This window comes from Dromiciops gliroides, chromosome 1 (genome assembly GCF_019393635.1).
Source record: "Dromiciops gliroides isolate mDroGli1 chromosome 1, mDroGli1.pri, whole genome shotgun sequence".
Taxonomy (NCBI): domain Eukaryota; kingdom Metazoa; phylum Chordata; class Mammalia; order Microbiotheria; family Microbiotheriidae; genus Dromiciops; species Dromiciops gliroides.
This window is the reverse complement of record NC_057861.1, coordinates 762946821-762966181: the sequence shown is the minus strand read 5'-3', so window position 1 is coordinate 762966181 and position 19361 is coordinate 762946821.

Here is a 19361-nt window from a genome sequence, read left to right as displayed (position 1 = left end):
AATCATAAAGGATTGCATAAAGTTGAACAATAGTTAAATATACATTCATATGTAGGGAGATGATACGTGTAGCCCATCATATATCTACCATCATCAGGACTGATAGAGGGATTCTAAATATACAGAAAACCTGGGAGTGGTTTTATTATGTCTTGATCTTAAGAGAAGAATGGAAAGATAATGGAAAGATAATGCTTATCACTCTGTCATTTCCTATATTCTTTTTACCTTCAAGAACTGTTTTTCCCCAATCTCCCATAATATGGGGTATAATCTGTCCTCTGGAAATCTTCCAACATCCAGTATAAGTGCTCATTGGTCCTTTGTGTCATCTTAGACACTTCACTATTCTTGGACATCTGTAGCTTTTATCCATTGATTAATGGATAATATCCATTATGTTCTGCCTTCACTATGGTCCTCTCACTGCCACATCTTGGCTTAGAGGTGATTCTGGGTTTAGGAAGGCATTAACAGCAGAGCACCTGCTCAGGTCTACCTTCTCCAGCTGACAGCCCTGGAGTGTGAGCCTTATGATAGACTGTTAGTTTTCTGAGGTCCAGTCTTGCTGAATTCTCAAAGGCTCATCATCAGGGGATGGTTTTGCCAAACATAGCAGCTCATATTGCAAATATATGGTGCTGGTCATAAGTCTAAACAAATCAAACTATTTTCACATTGAAATTAGGTTGATCAAAGTGAAGATTTCAGGCATTGATGCACCTTCTCTTTTTATCTTGAGTCCTCATCTCTCTCCATTCTCCTCCTTGGTTACCTCAAAAACTCCAATGTTAATATCTTTATGTGAATGACTTCCAAGTCTATAGAATTAACTGTAATAGCCCTCCTGGATTCTAATCTCTTTTTTGTCTTCTGGATATCTTATCCTGGATATTTCATAGGTATCTTAAGATCAACCTGTATCACTTATATTTTCCCTAGACTCATCTATTCTATTAAACATCCTCATTTATGTTGAGGGCCTAACCATCCTTCCCACTATCCTGGTTCATGACTTTGAAGTCTACAATATGGCTTCCATCCATCTTTATATTCTTTTTTTTTTTTTTTTTTTTTGCAGGGCAATTGGGGTTAAGTGACTTGCCCAGGGTCACACAGCTAGTAAGTGTTAAGTGTCTGAGGCCGGATTTGAACTCAGGTCCTCCTGAATCCAGGGTCAGTGCTTTAACCACTGCGCCATCTAGCTGCCCCCCATCTTTATATTCAGTTCAACTAGCCTGCTTCTTTGGACAAAACATTTTATTTCTCACCCCATTCATTTGTACAAGTAATCTAACACTTTTGGAATTTCTTCCTTCTGCACTTCTATCTCACTGACTTCTTAGCTTCTTTTATTGAACAGCTTTGGTGCAATCTCCTACATAAAACTTTTCTTTGCCACGTTAGTTATTCACCACCATTCCCTTGTGAAATTAATTTGTACTATGTTGAAATGGCTTGTGTACATATGATATTCCCCCATTATAATGTAACCTTCTTGAGCACAGGAATGATTTCATTTTTGTCTTTGTATCCTCAAGACCCTGCACAATCCAGTGTTTTATTATTCAATTGCACGTGTTTAATAAATGCTTGTTAAATTGAATTGAACTGAATGTTAAATGCTCACACATTTCTTTGGTCAGTCTTCTCCATTCCAACTTCTGTCCTCATATTAGGGAAATTCAGCATCAGTGTTGATGTTCCTTCGGACACCCTAACTGATCCATTCCCTTCTCATTATGTAATCCTCCAACCCACTTCATCAGTTCATAGGAACTATCCCACTTCTGATTTTATTATCCATCCTAAGTGTTCTGCATTTGTGATGAAGAATTGTTATTCCTTTATCTGATCATGTTCTTCTACTATTTCTCTCTCCTTATTCCTTGTATCTTGTAAACTTATTCTTTGTCATCACTATGACCTCAAGCCCCTCTGTCCCTTAATATTTTCTCAGTATCACCTCGTCTTCAGCTATAATGTCCTCTCTTCCTAATCCCTTCCCTTTTAGGAAGCCAGTTCAACTCAGCACTTCTTTCTACTCCCGACTCCCTTGTGTCCTGATGTCCCAGTAATGCACTTATGTTACCAAACCACATTCCTGATTTACTCCAGCCATTCACCTCTTGTTCCTAGTCATGTGCTACTGAATGGAACTGAAGAAAAGCTTGTAACTAAAATTACTGTCGTTGTTGTTCAGCCATTTTGCAGTCATGTCTGACTCTTGATGACCTCATTTGGGGTTTTTTTTGACAAAGATACTGGAATGATTTGCAGTTTCCTTCTCCAGCTCATTTTACAGATGAGAAACTGAGCAATGATGAAATGACTTGCCCAGGGTCACAGAGCTGGTAAGTGTGTGATACCAGATTTAAACTCATGAAGATGAATCTTCTTGATTTCAATCCCAGTGCTATATCCAGTATACTGCCTAGTGCACTCACTGGGTCTACAATGAATTGATACTTGCAAGGATTCCCTGGGCCTTCACTGTAGTTATGCAATCAATTTACTCCTTTCTAATTGATTCTCTATTGCCCTTCTGAGAAAGATTTTTCCAAACCTTCTCTTTATTCATCAAATTTCCTATGTCTCTCCTTCACTTTATAGTTTACTGAAAATTTGAAGTCATTTTCTGAGCACCTCTATGGCATGAGACCAATTCATATTTTTCTTGGAAGCCTTGGATGTAGGAGCCCTGATGTTGTTATCCTCTTCTGAGGGAGCACCTCGATCTTCCTTGTCACTAAAGAAACTTTCTATGGTCCATATCTTTCTCTGTCTGCTCATCTTGCCTACCTATTTCTTGACTTTTAACTCCTTCTTAAAGTGAGACACTGATTCCAGGCTGAACTGTTCCAAGCTTCAGGAGGTCCCAGGTGCAATGATTTAAGGAGGGGAAGGTTCTTCACTCACCCAGCCTGTGCTCAGGTCTGTAAAATCCCAAGAAATTGAGGTCATTTTCAATGAGCTCTTCTCTTCTTTGACACATCTCAGCCCATCAGCATCACTCCCTCACTCCCTCCTCTTTCATTCCAATCTCTGATAAAGAAGTCTCCTTTCTCGTCAAGTCAAGCCCTTCTACATGCACCCTTGATCCCATCAACTTCTGTGTTTTCTAGTAGATTGCTACCATTATGGACCTCCCTTTACTCTAATTATTTCAATCCCCGTATGTATACTGGTTCCTTCCAATATATTCAAATCTTCCCCATCCTTAATAAACCTCACTAGCCCTACCAAGTCCACACATATTGTCTTTTGTGTCTTTTACTTTACTCTGCCAAAGCATTCAATAAGCCGCCGACATTAACTGCCCCCGCTCCCTCCCTTCTCACCCTCTTCTGCCTCCCATTGATTTGTCTGCCTCAAATCTCCCCTGTCCTCGTCTGTCCTCTAAATACCCATCAATGTTGTTTTCCTTATTGCCTCCAGGATAAAATGGAAACTCCTTTGTTAGTTATTGAAAGCTCTTCACAACCTGGCACCATCCTATCTTTCCAGCCTGGTTATATCTTAGTCTCTCCATGTATTCTATGGTTCAGTCAAATTGTGCTTCTTGCCACCACACTCCATTCCCCATCTCAATGTATTTGTATTGGATGACACCAGTGCCTAGAATGTTCTCCCTTATTACCTCCGCCTTTTGGAATCCTTGACACTTTAAAGACTTGATTCAGAGGAGAACCAAGAGAACACTGTATACAGTAGCAGAAATATTGTTTTAAGAATTATATGGGGCAGCTAGGTGGTGCAGTGGATAGAGCACCGGCCCTGGAGTCAGGAGTACCTGAGTTTGAATCCGGCCTCAGACACTTAACTCTTACTAGCTGTGTGACCCTGGGCAAGTCACTTAACCCCAGTTGCCTCACTAAAAAAAAAAAAAAGAATTATATGGGACTAATAAAGGACATATGAAGAAATATGGTATCTGTTTCCAGAAGAATTGATAAATAGAAATATGTATAGAATAATTTTACACGCATATATACATACATACATACACACACATACACACACCTATTTGGGTCTGATGGGAACCACCTCTAGGGTAGGGGGAAGGAAGAAAAAGAAATTTACCTGATCATTTTGTTGTATATTTGAAAGGAATAGCAAGTTGTGTATAGTAGATTTGCCGTTTTATGTTCAATCATCTTTTTCATTGTGCTATGTTATGGAAATGTTTATATTATTCCATAAATTAATAATAAAAAAAGGACTTGATTCAGGTTTGAACTTCTACATAAGGTATTTCATAATCTCCCTAGCTGCTAGTGCCATTCCCCACAAGAGTACCTGCAGCTATTGCATGTGTATTATGTAGTTAACTCTATATGTGCATGTTGTCTTGCCCATTAGAGTACAAGCCTCTTGAGGGCAGAGACTATTTAATTTTTGTCTTTTTATGCCTCATGCATAGTAGGTGTTTATTAAATGTCTATTACTTGATGGAACACTTACCATGTGACAAGAAATGGGGGGGGTGCTCTGTGGAGAGAGTGTTGACTAAGATATGACTACAGACTGTCCAGAGCTCAGAGTCCAGCAAGAGATGCACCATATATTCCAAAAACTATTTATTATTCAAAGGCAAATATAAAAGAGAGGCATGAGACTCTTTTGGGGACAGAAGAGAGAAGCAACTCCTCCTGGCTTGGGGAGGAGGAGAGACTTCATGGAACAGCCTACAGTTATTCTCAATCTAGGAATAACTTCCCAAGAAATAAGATGAGGGCAATATGGCCATGCAACTACTATTCAGCTGAAAAAGATCTGGGGATCTTAGTGGATTGCAAGTATAGAATGACTGCATGTGCTATGTAGCGGCCAAGGAAGCTCACAGAAACATGATGGATTGTGAAGCAGAGTAGCCAGAATGAGGGTGATGTCAATCCATCTGTCCTCCACTCTGGTCATAATTTATCTTGTGATGATTGAAAATATGAGAGAAACTATGATTTCTGGGTAATTTAATTATTTTATTAATAAGTCAGCAGGTAACTAATAAAAGGAGGTCTATTGGCCATCTCTCTTAGACCAAAGACCCTTCATGGCTTTTGGGTCTTGGTACATACACGCTTCTAACTGTAGGAGGTCCATAACATAGCAACCAAATCTAATTGGTTGACATGATTGCAGGTGGGTTATATTAAAATTAAGTTCTGAGGTAGTCACTCAGGTTACTCAACTCTTGGTAGGATGACATCAGAAAAATAATGTAAGACCCCTCTCCTAAAATACTTTCCATCTAGGTGTGACTGAGCAGGCCAAAGTCCTTCAGTTTATCTAGACAAAAGGATTTGTCTCCACCCAAGGCTCCTTTGTAAGCTTGGCTTGACCCTGATGAAGATATTTGATGGAATCTCTCAAGGAGAACTTGTCTTTGAGTTGGAGTGGTGGTGAAGGACTGAGAAGGGGGGGGAATCACTGGATCCCCCAAGATATCAATGATTAATAATTATATATCAAAATCTGGAGGATTATATCTAGCCATGAGTACTGAATTGTTAAGAGTAAAAACATTTGGAGAAAGGCAATCAGCACAGTGAAGGACCTGGAGTCCTCATCCTTTGAAGAACGGGAGATGTTCATCTTGAAGAAGAGAAGGTTTGGGTTAGTGTGTGTGTGTGTGTGTGTGTGTGTGTGTTGCACATGTGTGTGTACCAACAATAGGTGTTTAATAGATGCTAGTTGACTAGTAGCTGTCCTCAAATGTTCCCAGAGCCAAGTGGTTAGACTTTTTCCACAACTAGGGACATGAATAGAAATAACTTAGGCTTGAGGGATGGAAAAGTTTCCCTCACTTAGATCTATTGCCAAGTGGAATGAACTGCTTGGAGAGAAGGTGGGGTCCCTTTCCTTGAGGGTCCTGAAAAAAGACTAGGTGACTACTCGTTGGGTCTGTGTCTGATAAGATGATTATTCAGGTAAGAAGTGGGCGGTCTGGCTTGTGAGGCTCCTTCCCACTCTCTGATGAGGAGATTCAGACCATCCAGCCCTAGGAAGGGGCACATATGTGCTCTTGTCCAACTTCTTTATTCTCCACAGCATCACTTGGTTCAGTCCCCAAACCAGGCATATGCAGGTCGCTTTAAGTTAGAACATGATGACTCTCACAGAGAGTACCCAAATACCATTTATGTAGTGTTGTGGGCAGTTTGCTTCTTCCTTTCCTCATTTTCAGGACCAAAATAGTGGTGCTAATGAAGGAAAATGAGGCAGGGGGTAATTACACTTAACCTTAAAGAAGAAAGTCAAGAGCTAGCTTAATATCCCTTTACAGTGGAAGATGGAGAAATGGCAAGGGAAATTAGAAAGGCAAGGCCCATTTACTAATGAGCTTTCCAATGTGATGCTTCTTAGCTTGGGACTTTCCCTGGGCTGTTTGACAATGAAAACACCAGAGTACGCTATGAGGGCATGTCGGGAATGTGCAGGGGCCTTGGCACCAGAGGACCTGCCTTGGATTCCTGTTTCTAATGCTTACTTTTCCATGATCTTGAGCATCATTAACGAGGCTGAAAGTCCCAGGGACCTCTCTTTGATTCTCCTGGTCCTGTTGCTGTCTATTCTCAGGACATGAAGAAGAGCCTTACATGAAGAATTGCTACAGAGCATGGAGAGTTTCAGAGAGCTTCAAGTTTATTTCCCAGAATTATGTGGGCTAAATACAAGCAAGCAACCAACCAGTAATAAAGTATGAAGTGCTAGGCAATGGGCTGTGTCTTGAGCATACAAAAACCAGAGTGAAGCCATCCCTGCCCTTGGAGAGTTTACCATCTGTTGGGGTGGGGTGGGATATATGTTTTCATATATGGATGCATATATAACTAGATACAAATTACATACAAAAAAGATTTGAGGTGACTTTTTCTGGGAGGAGAAGACAGACACTAGCAGTTCACTGTGGATTGGGAAAAGTGTGGTGTAAAAGGGTTCTGGGAAGAAAGGAAAGGAAGGCAGAAATGAAGATAGAAACAATTTCATAAAGCTGGGAGATGATCTAGGGCCTCCCTTCTCCCTCTAAACCCTTTCCTCTTTTATCTTTCTCTTTCCCATTGTATAGAGGATAGGGTATGGAGTTGAATTCAGAAGGACCTAGGTTCAAATCTCACCTCAGGCAACACTATCTGTGGGGTCCTATGCATCATTTATTCTCTTTATGTCTCAGTTTTTGGAGATTTGAGGGCCCCTGAGATACTTTCTAGCCTTAGAGCTATGGTCCTCTGATCCTTTCCTTCTCTCTAATTATAGAGAGGTTAGTGACTTGACAAATCCTTTAGCAAATGAGGCATCAGGAGAAGAATAACAAAAGATACCCATTGTTGAAAGCTCTCTTAGACTACAAGAACTCAGGCTTCTTAAAATAATGCTCCTACTGGTTTTAGGAGACACCAAGACAGTGTCCAGAGTTCTTGTGACCACCACTTTGTGAGGACAGGAGCAAAGGCAGTGAGGAAATGTTCCTCTTGGAGTGGCAGCTGGTGGAATATTTAGTGCCTAGTCACAAGCCACCTCACTCAAGGAGGTGATCCTGATGTTTATGGAACTGAGGCATCCACCAACACAGCATCTTGGTAGCCAACTGTCTGGGTGGACAACAGCAGACTGCCTTCCAAAGGGTGCACACTTATCCACATCCTCCTTCCCCCAAACAAGGGGGCCAATAGTTTCTAAACGATATTTCCAAGTTGCAACAGCAAACTTAGAGGAAGATCTCGCCTTCGCAAGCCTCCAAATACCCACTTATCATCTTCTCTACAATTCCCTCCCTCCCCCTGCTCCTCTAATTTTCTGAATGACACCACTCTCCACTCAATCCTGCAGGCCTAGAGCTCTGGGTTTATGTTACTTTGCATGCTTCTTGACCCTCACCAACCAATAACTCATCAGTTCCTAAGGCCTATTGATGGCACCTCTGGGGCACATGTTCCTTTCATGTATGCTTTTATTTTTTAAAATTTATAGAACAAAACAAGCATCTCCATAACACGGTACAGTAAAAAACCATGAAACTGCATATCTCCTATGCAAAACTTTATGTTCCTTTCAAATAGACAACAAAATTATCCTGAAAATGTCTTCCTCCCCCCACTCTAGAGAAGGCTCCCATTAGACCCAAATAAGTATGTGTGTGTATGTATATGTATATAAATATAAGTAAATGTATATATGCATAAATAAAATTATTCTATATATACTTCTATGTATCAATTCTTTGTTTGGATGCATTTTTCTCTATTTATCTTTTATCATTAATTTTGGTACTTATAATTCACTCAAAATCATTCTTTAAAAATAATAATAATAAACATTTTAAATTAAAGTTTTGCATTTCAAATTCTATTCCTCATTCCCTCCTTCCTCTCCCACCCAAGGCAGTAAGCAATCAGATATGTTATACATGTGCAATTATGTAAAACATTGCCATATTAGTCACTTTGTATAAGAAAACTTGAATAAAAGAAAAAATGAAAGTGAAAAATAGCATGTTTCAGTCTGTTCCATCAATATCAGTTCTTTCTTTGGAGGTGGATAGTATGCTTTATCATTAGTCCTTTGGGATTGTCTCTGATCATTGTATTGCTAATAATAGCTAAGTCATACACAGTTCTTCTTCAAACAATATTGCTATCACTGTGCACAATATTCTCCTGGTTCTGCTCACTTCACTCTACAGAAGTTCATACAAGTTCTTCCAGGCCTTTCTGAAATCATCCTGCTTGTCATTTCTTATAGCACAATAATATTTCATCACCATAATATACCACAGCTTGTTTAGCCATTCTTCAATTGATGGGCATTCCTTTGATTTCTAATTCTTTGCCACCACAAAAAGAGCTGTTATAAATATTTTTATACAAATAGGTATTTTTCTCTTTTCAAAATCATTCTTAAAGCAATATTACTATTACTGTATACAATGTTCTCTTGGCTCTGCTGAGTTTGCTCTTCATTCTTTCATGCAAATCTTTCCATGTTTTTCTAAAATCACTAAGGTCATCATTTCTTATAGCACAGCAGTATTCCATTACAATCATATACCACAACTTATTCAGCCATTTCCTAATTCATTTCTCATTCCCATTTAAAGTTATAGTTTCTATTTGTGAATTTTCTTCCATCTTACTTTTACTCACTATTTTCTTCCTCAGCCTCTCTTTTCACCTTATGCCTGTTTTCTTATCTTTTCCTCTTACCCTCTTATTCCTTATTTTACTCTGCCCTTTAAAAGTCCCTCCGTATTAGTTCTTCCTTTCACAATCTACTTTCCATTCACATTTCTACCTTTTCACTCAAGCCTTCATCTCTTTGGGTCATTGCCAGCATCTCCCAATGTTCTCCTGCCTCCAGTCCTCCTCAGCAGTGTCCAAGTGGCTTTCCTGACACATTTGTTCCTCTATTAAAAAAAAGAAAATCCATCTGGACTTCCATATGATAATGGATCTCCCTGAAATTGACTACAAACCACTCTTACCTCCTATCAGTCATCTTTGCTTACTGCTCTGGAAAAACTCCTAGATTAAAAAAAAAACCCAAACTGCTGCCTTGTCATATCTCACTCATTTCATAGTTGCGAAGCTGAAATTTTAAGCTTAACTTTCCATTTCTCCCTCTGAACAGAAGAATAAAGTCCTATATATTCTGATATCTTATTGTCCTATGGAAAGAATTCAGCGTCCTGAAGGCCACCTCTATTGGAGCCCAAACTTTAGTAGGTTTTATCTTGATGTAAGTTCTTACATAAAGACTGTGAGGACCAGACGTGTCAAGAATGGGAGAGCTCATTGTCCAGTCTGGCCACTTGATGAAGAATTCTGTAATCATGACAACTCATGAGACAAAACACGAAATTGCCATCAGCCCTAGGTGGCCCTTCCACCTTTGAAATAATGGTGGCAGGGGAGTGGGGAAAGAAGATATGGGCTGTTAACTAACTCATAGTCTTTAGATAATGTATATAGTAACTTAGCTGCTCATTCTTGAAGGGAGACATTCTTGTTCATTGATTAGCAAGTAGATATACTATTGCTTCAGGGACTGAATCATATGACTCTTGACAATTTTGTTATAAATAAAACCAGGAGATAGAAGGAAGTTGTAGCTAAGTTCTAAGTTCTTGGAGGAGTCCTTTTCATTGTGTGTGCAAAGACAAGAAGAAATATCACTCCTTGGACTCTCTCATTGGCTCTTATTACAGTGTAGGTGCTTCCTTGGAAACGAACTTCCATGAGAGTATTTGCAGCTTAGATGTTAATATCTTTCACAGATGTTGAGGAGATAGAGGAGATCTATGGAGAATCTGATAAAACCTTCAACTTGAAGTCAACAAAATCTTTGATCCTTATTGACATCAGTTCTAAGGTGAAGATGATAAGTAGGAAAATGTGAATCTGCAATAAGGAATGAAAGAGGCCCACTCAATCCCATAGACCTCATGAGTATTTTTTTGAAGAAATAATCAGAAGGTGTTGGACATGTTAAGCATGAAATAAAGTTACAAACAAGATGACCTATATCAATAGTTTAATATCAGATAAATAATGACTTGTTATTTACTGGCAAATCAGGTGTCAGTGGATAGTCATAGCATTTATTTATCAGGGCAAAGATAAAAATCAATACAAATCTAAAAGAAAAAATACAAATGAAGATAGCTGTGACATTTGATAAAGCAACCTAAACCTGACCTATTTAAACAAGTTATTAATGATGAAGAATGGAATATAGAGAGGAGGACCAACACTGATTGCAAGGAATTAGTATAGAAATAGTCAGTTTAAATCAACTGACTAATGAGAAGACCAAAATTACCCTAAAAAGCTCTTCATCAACAAACACTTAATTTATATACCAAGAGAAGACCTGTAATAGTCAAAGGCAACACTGGATTAAGAATATAAACATCTTCAAATGTTTTAAATCAATATCTTTTTAAAAAAATTACCTGCATTAAACCCCTCCACTTCCCTTTTCTCAGAAAGCCAGATAAAGAAAATAAAGGTTCAGCAAAACTGATCAATATATTGAGAAACTTTGATGACTTAATGTGGTGTCCCACACTCCTGGACCTCCACTCTCTGGGAGGTGTCTTCCTACTTTTATTCTTTGGAGCCAAGCTCAGTCATAATTTAGCAGCATCCAGATTTAGTTGTTTTATTGTTGTTGTCATTTTATTTACATTGCTGTACTTTTGTGTAGATTGCTTTATTGGTTTTGTTTGCCTTACTCTTGAAAGAATTCATAGAAATCTTTCCATTGATATTGGTATTCATCATATTCCTCATTTTTTATAGCACAGTAACATTCCGTTATATTCAGGCACCACAATTTGTTTAGCTGTTCTCCAATCGATTGGCGTCCACTTTGTTTCCAGTTCTTTCCTACCACAAAAAGTGCTGCTATAAACACTTTGATCTCTATTGGGTTCTTTTTTTCTTGTTACTGACTTTCTTGCAAAATATACCTACTACAGTAATCTCTGGATCAAAGGGTATGGAGATTTTATTTACTCTCTGCTGTTTGTGCAGCTTTCAGATGGCTGAGTAGCAAGAAGCAGTATATTCTTTCTTCACCACCAAACCTCCCCTAAAAAGAGCTAGAAAACAAACCAGACCAATTTTGATTGAGAAATCTGAGAAAAAGTGACAATGAATAATTTTTTACAACACAGGTCAGCTTAGGGAGACAGAGAGATCTGAGGACACTGGGGAAAGGGTCTGGCCAAAAGCATGTAGTATGCTGAGATAGCATCCAGGGTCTGAAAGAGGGCTAAAAATGAGCACTAGTGGGGCAGCTAAGTGGCACAGTGGATAAAGCACTGGCCCTGGATTCAGGAGGACCTGAGTTCAAATTTGGTCTCAGACACTTGACACTTATTAGCTGTGTGACCCTTGTCAAGTCACTTAACTCTCATTGCCCCGAAAAAACAAAACAAAACAACAACAACAGAGCATTAGGGCAAGAAGCACCAGGACAGAAAAAGATTCCAGCTGATCACTGCACTGTCACAAGGTGCAGGAATGAATACCATCAAGTGGCTTTGTCATCTATTACCCACTTCTGGGCTGTACTTAGAGGAAGAATCTGAACCCAGGGATGGTGGAGATGAATGGCTGCAGTTATGGGCTCTTGCTATATATTGATCAAGGAATAGGTTCAGAAACAAATGGTAGCTATGTAGCTCTAATTCTAGAAGCAGAATGGGGACTCAGTTCTAGCCTCTAGCCTAGGCTAAAGCCTACAATAGAATTACCAGGGCAGAAATCCCAAACCAAAGAGAAACTTATAGTTCAGTTACTCTGAACCTACAGAGACTTCCAGAGGGTGAATAGTATCTGAGTCTAGTCACAGTCTACTGAAACTTCTAGTCAGATGTGAGCCAACAGACTCCATCCTGGATCAAGAACCTATAGGGCTCAGAACAGGAAGACAACACATTTTGCTCCAGATCAAATCACAGTGGGAGTACTGAAATCTTGCAGGACCCCAGCCTGAGCTGTGAAAGCAGAAGAAATATATAAAAGACACAGGTCAGACATCCCCCCCCCACCCCAAATGCACACAGTGCCCAGTATTAATATAAAGCCCGAAGTAAAGACTTAAGATGGAAGGATGAGCAAACAAACAAAAAGAATCCCACCATAAGGTCTTATTATGGTGAAGAAAATGACTTAAAAACATCTGTAAGTAAAACAACCAAGAAAAATGTTGCTTAGGCACAATTCCAATCAGAATTTCAGTAAGAGTTTAAAAGGAAGTGAAAGGATAATTAAAAAAATAAATGAATGATAGAGGAAAATAGAGAAGAGGATTATGGAAAAATAAGGAAAGAGAATTAGTAGCTTGGAATGAGAGGTACACAATTTTCCCAAGAAAATAACTCCCTAAGAATTAAAATCGACCAAATAGACACTAATGACTCTATGAGACATCAAGGAACACTAAAACACAATAAAAACCTGACAAAATAGAAGAAAATGTGAGGTGTCTCTTAGTAAGAACAGCTAACCTAGAAAAAATGGAGAGACAATTTAAGAATTACTGGACTACTTGAAAGTCATGACCATGATATGATATAATATTTTCAGAAATAATAAAAGAAAACTCTCTATACAACTTAGAACAGGAGGGTAAAGTATCCACTGGTCACCTCCTGAAAAAAAATACCAAATGAAAACTCCCAGAAATATTATAGCCCCAATCCAGAACTCCCAGGTCAAAGGAAAAAATAATACAAGGCTTTGGAAACAAAAAAAATTCAAGCATTGCAGAGTCACAGTCAGAATCACACAACAGTTAGCAGCCACTAGCATAAAGTTGTAAAAAGCTTGGGATATGATATTCCAGAAGACAAAAGATCTAGTTTTACAACCAAGAATGACTTTTACTCATCAAGATTGAGTATAATCCTTAAAGGAGAAACATGGATTTTTTTTTTTTTTGGTGAGGCAATTGGGGTTAAACGACTTGCCCAGGGTCACACAGCTAGTAAGTGTTAAGTGTCTGAGGCCGGATTTGAACTCAGGTTACTCCTGACTCCAGGGCCGGTGCTCTATCCACTGCACCACCTAGCTGCCCCAGAAACATGGATTTTTTCTTTTCTTTCTTTTTCTTTTTTTTTTTTTTTGTAGGGCAGTGAGGGTTAAGTGACTTGCCCAGGGTCACACAGCTAGTGTCAACTATCTGAGACCAGATTTGAACTCAGGTCTTCCTGAATCCAAGGCCAGTGCTTTATCCACTGCACCACCTAGCTGCCTCAGAAACATGGATTTTTAATGAAATAAAGGGCTTTCAATAATTCCTGCTTTCAGAAAATGATGCAAACCTAGGAAAGATAAAAAGGTAAACACAGAAAAGTACAAAAAGGTAAACATGAGCAAACAATAATAAAGGACCAAAGAAGGTTAAACTATTTGCATTCATATATAGGGAGATCATATGTGTAGCTCCTCCTAACTTTATCATCATTAGGGTTCATACATAGAGGGTATGGACATGATTCTGTTAGGTGTTATGATCTTTCAAAAAGAATGAAAAGGGAAGGGAAGAGGAATACACTGGGGGAAAGGGGGAAGGGAGAGGAGAATGTAGAAAATTATCTCACATCATTGGAGTGTGGAAGTAAAAGTCTAAGCAAAGAGAATGGTGTGGGGGAATGTAGGCAATACAACCCTCATTTTCATCTGAACAAAGGAAGGAAGAATTGACACACATATATTTCAGAAATACATTTTGCCTCACAGAGGAAGGGAAACAAAGAGAGGGAAAAATATTAGTGAATAAGAGGGGAGGAAATAAATAATTATCCACTATAATTGTGAATAGGATGAATGCATCCATACCGAGGAAAGCAGAGTATACTGCAAATCAGAATCCAACAATATGTTGTTTACGAGAAATATATTTGAAAGAGAAGGATATACACAGAGTTAAAATAAGGGGATTGAGAGAAATAGATTATGCTTCATCTGATGCAAAAAGGGGTGGCAATCATGATCTTAGACAAAACAATAGCAAAAATTTATTTAAAGAAATAAACAGGGAGAACTACATTTTAGTGAAAGTAACATAGACAATAAATTAATATTAATACTAAATACAGGGGTCAGCTAGGTGGCACAGTGGATAAAACACTGGCCCTGGATTCAGGAGGACCTGAGTTCAAATCTGGTCTCAAACACTTGACACTTACTAGCTGTGTGACGCTGGGCAAGTCACTTAACCCTCATTGCCACACACACACACACACACACACACACACACACACACACACACACACACACACACAAAGAATACTAAATACATATACATCAAATGGTATAGCATCTAAATTCTCAAAAGAGTTGTAGAGCAAAATAGACTGTAAAAGTATAATAGTGGGGCACCTCAATTTATCCTTCTCAGATCTAGACAAATCTACCAAAAATAAAAAGAAAAAAGAAATGAAGGACCTTAATAGAATTTTTAAAAAGTTAGATATGATAGCTTTCTGGAGAATATTGAATAGAAAGAGAAATGAGTACATCTATTATAAGTTGTTCATAGCACCTTCCTAAAATATTGATCATGTATCAAGAACCTCACTAATAAATGCAGAGAAGTATAAATGTTAAATTGCTCTTTTACTGATCATAATACAATCAAAACCACATTCAACTCATATAATCCTATTTTATTCAACAAAGGGTTTTTGAAGCAAAGATTAAAATTTGGAAATTAACTTAATCCCAAAGAATAGGGAGGTCAAATAATCATGGACACAATCCTTTTATTCATGATGACAATGGTGAGGCAACCTAATGAAATGTTGGGGATTCATCTGAAGCAATAATCAGGGGGACATTTATATCCTTAAATAATTTTATCAGTAAAAGAAAGAGAAGATAAACGAATTGGGCAACAACAAAGCCCTAGAAAACCCAAAAATTCAAACCCTTGATCAAACACCAAAATGTAAATCCTTAAAAACAAAGGAAAGAAAAAACTTGAAGAAAAAACACAAAACTGAAGGAAATGAGCAGTTATTAAGGGCCTACTCTGTGCCAGGTTTCACGCTGCATGTTTTACACATTAAAGTAGAAGGAAACAAGCAGTTCTTAAGTGTTTACTATGTGTCAGGTTTCACACTACAGGTTTTACTACAATATCTCATTTGGGCCTCACAACAACTCTGGAAGGTAGGTGCTATCATTATTCCCATTTTACAGACCAGAGACCTGAGACAAGCAGAAGTTACTTGCCTAGGATTAGAAAACTAGGAAGGATCTGAGGCTGGATTCGAACTCAGATCTTCCTGCCTCCAGGCCTAGCACTCATTGTATCACCTAGCTGCATCCACTGAGTTAATTGAATTAATAAATAAAACCAGGAACTATGAAAAAACTCAATAAAATAGATTAGCCATTTACTAATTTGATTAAAAAAAGATCAATGACCTATTAAAAAGGAGACTACAATGAAGAAAAATAAAATAAATTATTAGAAGCTATTTTATTAAACTATATGCCAATAGAACTGATGATCTAAATGAAAAAGGTTAATATTTATGAAAAAATAAATTTCCCATATGAACAGAACAGGAAATATAGTATTGATGAAAGGGAATGTTTCAAAGAAACCTGGAAAGACTTGTATGAAATAATGCAAAGCAAAGTGAGTAGAACCAGATGAACAAATTCTAGAAGAAAAACAATATAAAAACAAACAACTCTGAAAAATTTAGGAACTCTGGTCAACACAATGACCAACCACAATTCCAGAGGTCTGAGGATGAGACATGCTACACACATTAAGATAAAAAGGTGATGGACTCTGAGTATGCACTGAAGCATTTTTTTGGGGGGGGATTTGATTAATGAAGGAATATCTTTTGCACGACAATACATTTTTTGGTAATGGATTTTGTTTTTATTTCTTTCTCAGTGAGAGGGTTAGGAAGAGATGAGAGAAAAATTGTAATTGAAAATCAAATGAAATTGAGTTTAAAAAATTCTAAATTCTTTTCTAGTAGGATTGCATCAATTCACAGCTCCACCAAAAATGTATCAATGTCCCACTATTTCAACAACTCTTTCAATATTGACTCTTCCAGTATTTTGTCATGTTTGTCAGTTTATTGAGTATGAGATCACAAATTGGAATTATTTTAATTGGTATTTATCTTTTTATTAGCAATTTGGAACATTCTTTCATTTTGTTGTTAATAATTTGCAATTCTTTTGAGAACTATTCTTTCATATTCTTTTCCATTTGGCCAATTTGGCTTTTCGAGCTGTTGACTTTTTTCTCATGTCTTTCCTGCATCGCCCTCATTTCTCTTTCTATTTTTCCTCTACCTCTCTGACTTTATCTTCAAAGTCCTCTTTGAGTGTTTCTATGGCCTGAAGCCAATTCATATTTTTCTTGTAAGCTTTAGATATAGTGGCCCTGATGTTGACATCTTCCTCTGAGGGTGCACCTTGATCTTCCTTGTCACTAAAGAAACTTTCTATGGTCCTCACCTTTCTCTGTCTGCTCATCTTGCCTATCTATTACTTGATTTTTAGCTCCTTCAAGTGAGGCACTGTTTCCAGGCTGCAGTATCCCAAGCTTCATGAGGTCTCAGGTGGTATGATTTAAGGAGGAGTAGGTTCTTCACTTGCCTGGCCTGTTCTCTGGTCCGTAGATGACCCCAGACCAACTTGCTAATCAACCAACTTTGTGTGTTGTGGTTGTCAGCTCTGAGGAGCCTGTGGGCCCCTCTAACCTGTGCCATTGCTACTCAATCCTACCTCCTGGTTCCCAGCAGGGGTGAAAAACCGAAGTTCTGCCTCAGCACCAGCAGAGATCCCTGGTAATCTCCCCCCTGCCAAGGGCTCAGCCCTTTCACCAGACTGTGAGCTTAGTTCCAGATGATACTAGTGCTGCAGCTGTTTCAGAGGCTCTGGGGGGGTGGGGGGGTGGGATATCTTTCTCTGGTGAGGCCTTCCTGGGACTGGATCTGTGTCAGGGTGACTGTGGGGTTGGGCTCCACTTCTGTGCAAAGCAGGTCCCACCTTCTGACCTTCTAAGCTGTCCTTGGTTGGAAGATGATTTCAGCACATTCTTCTGTGGATTTTGTTGCTCCAGGAATTGTCCTATGGCATTATTTGGATGTTTTTGGAGTGATCATGTCATGACTTTGAGAGCTCACTGCCTTTCTTCTGCCATCTTGGCTCCTCTTTTATATTCTTTTACTATTTACATTGTATAGAATGACTTTTGATCATATATTTCTGTTAATTGTTTATATATCTTGGATGTCAGACTCTTATCATAAAAAAATATAATACAAAAAGTTTTCTCTTAACTAATTGCTTTCCTTCTTACCTTACTTGTATTGATTTTGTTCATGAAAGAGCTTTCCAGTTTTGTGAAACTGAAATTATTTATTTTATGTTTTGTACTTGCAGCATCCATGTCCACTGGTTATCTATTTAAATTGTTCTTATTTTAATGAACATTTTCTAATTACATCTAAAATGTATTGACAATGCTGAATATAATTTTTTTTATGTTACAGAGAAGGGTGGTGGAAAATTATGAGCTATATAGGCTCAGTACAGAGAGAAGCAGTGGAGGAGAAAAAACAGTTTAAAGAAAGTTTAGAGACACAATAAAGCAATATTATAGATTTTATATAATGCATAATGTATTCATGTGTATGTACATACATACATACATACCATGCATATACATATGTTTGCGTATGTGGAAAATCTAAGATTTGGTTGTGTGTTTTGTTCATATACTATAAAAAAGCAAAAAAAAATCCTTTTAATTCAATGAAACAAATTACTACCACAAAGGATTTCCTCTAAGAAAGTGACTTCTATGCATGTCAAAATTATGCAAGATTTCTTTTCTTTTCTTTTCTTTTCTTTTCTTTTTGGTGAGGCAATTGGGGTTAAGTGACTTGCCCAGGGTCACACAGCTTGTAAGTGTTAAGTGTCTGAGGTTGGACTTGAACTCAGGTCCTCCTGAATCCAGGACCAGTGCTCTATCCACTGTACCACCTAGCTGCCCTGCAAGATTTCTTGAAAGACAAATCAACAGAAATCACCATGTTTGATGATCTTAAGATCATTAATACCAGGTGTGGCATAATAGAGAGAAACAGATTCCTGCCAATGACATTTGCTGCTCTCATGAAGAATTTCCTATATAGGGCAGCCATGTGAGAAGAATGACATGACTGTACTTACCACTTTTATGATTTGGGAGTCAACAATTCTAAGCTTTCCAGTGATAGGGAGGATCATTAAGCCTTACAATCAGACCATCTGCCCTGTCACTATAGCCTTAACTTCTCTTAAACTTTTTCCATTCATAATCCCTTTTAGCCTGAGAAATTTTTACATGACCTCAGGTATATAGGTATACAAAAGCTTTTACTGTTGCCAAATTTTTGTGACCCTCCCCCATTCAGTTATGCAATTCCATATGGGGTTTAGACCCACAGTTTAAGTACCTTTGCTCTAAACTTTTCAATCTGCTCTGTTGCTATGTCTTTCAGACGTTTGGCATTGTCATCTAATCTAGTGGTATAATTTAAGAACCACTGGGCCTTGCCATTAACCCTATAATACCACCTTTATTACTTTCCATCTTCAGTTAAACCATTTAAATGACTATCTCTATTTTTCTATTTGTATTTCAAGTATTAGCAGAGTTCTCAGCACACAGTAGGCACTTCATCAATGATTTTCAGTTATTCACTCATTTATACATGTCAAGGTATCCCTGATATTCATGTCTGTGGATGATGTTTTCCTGGTTGAATCAAGACTTTTTTTGAATCAAGTCTTATAACACTGCTGAGCTTCCAAGATAACATT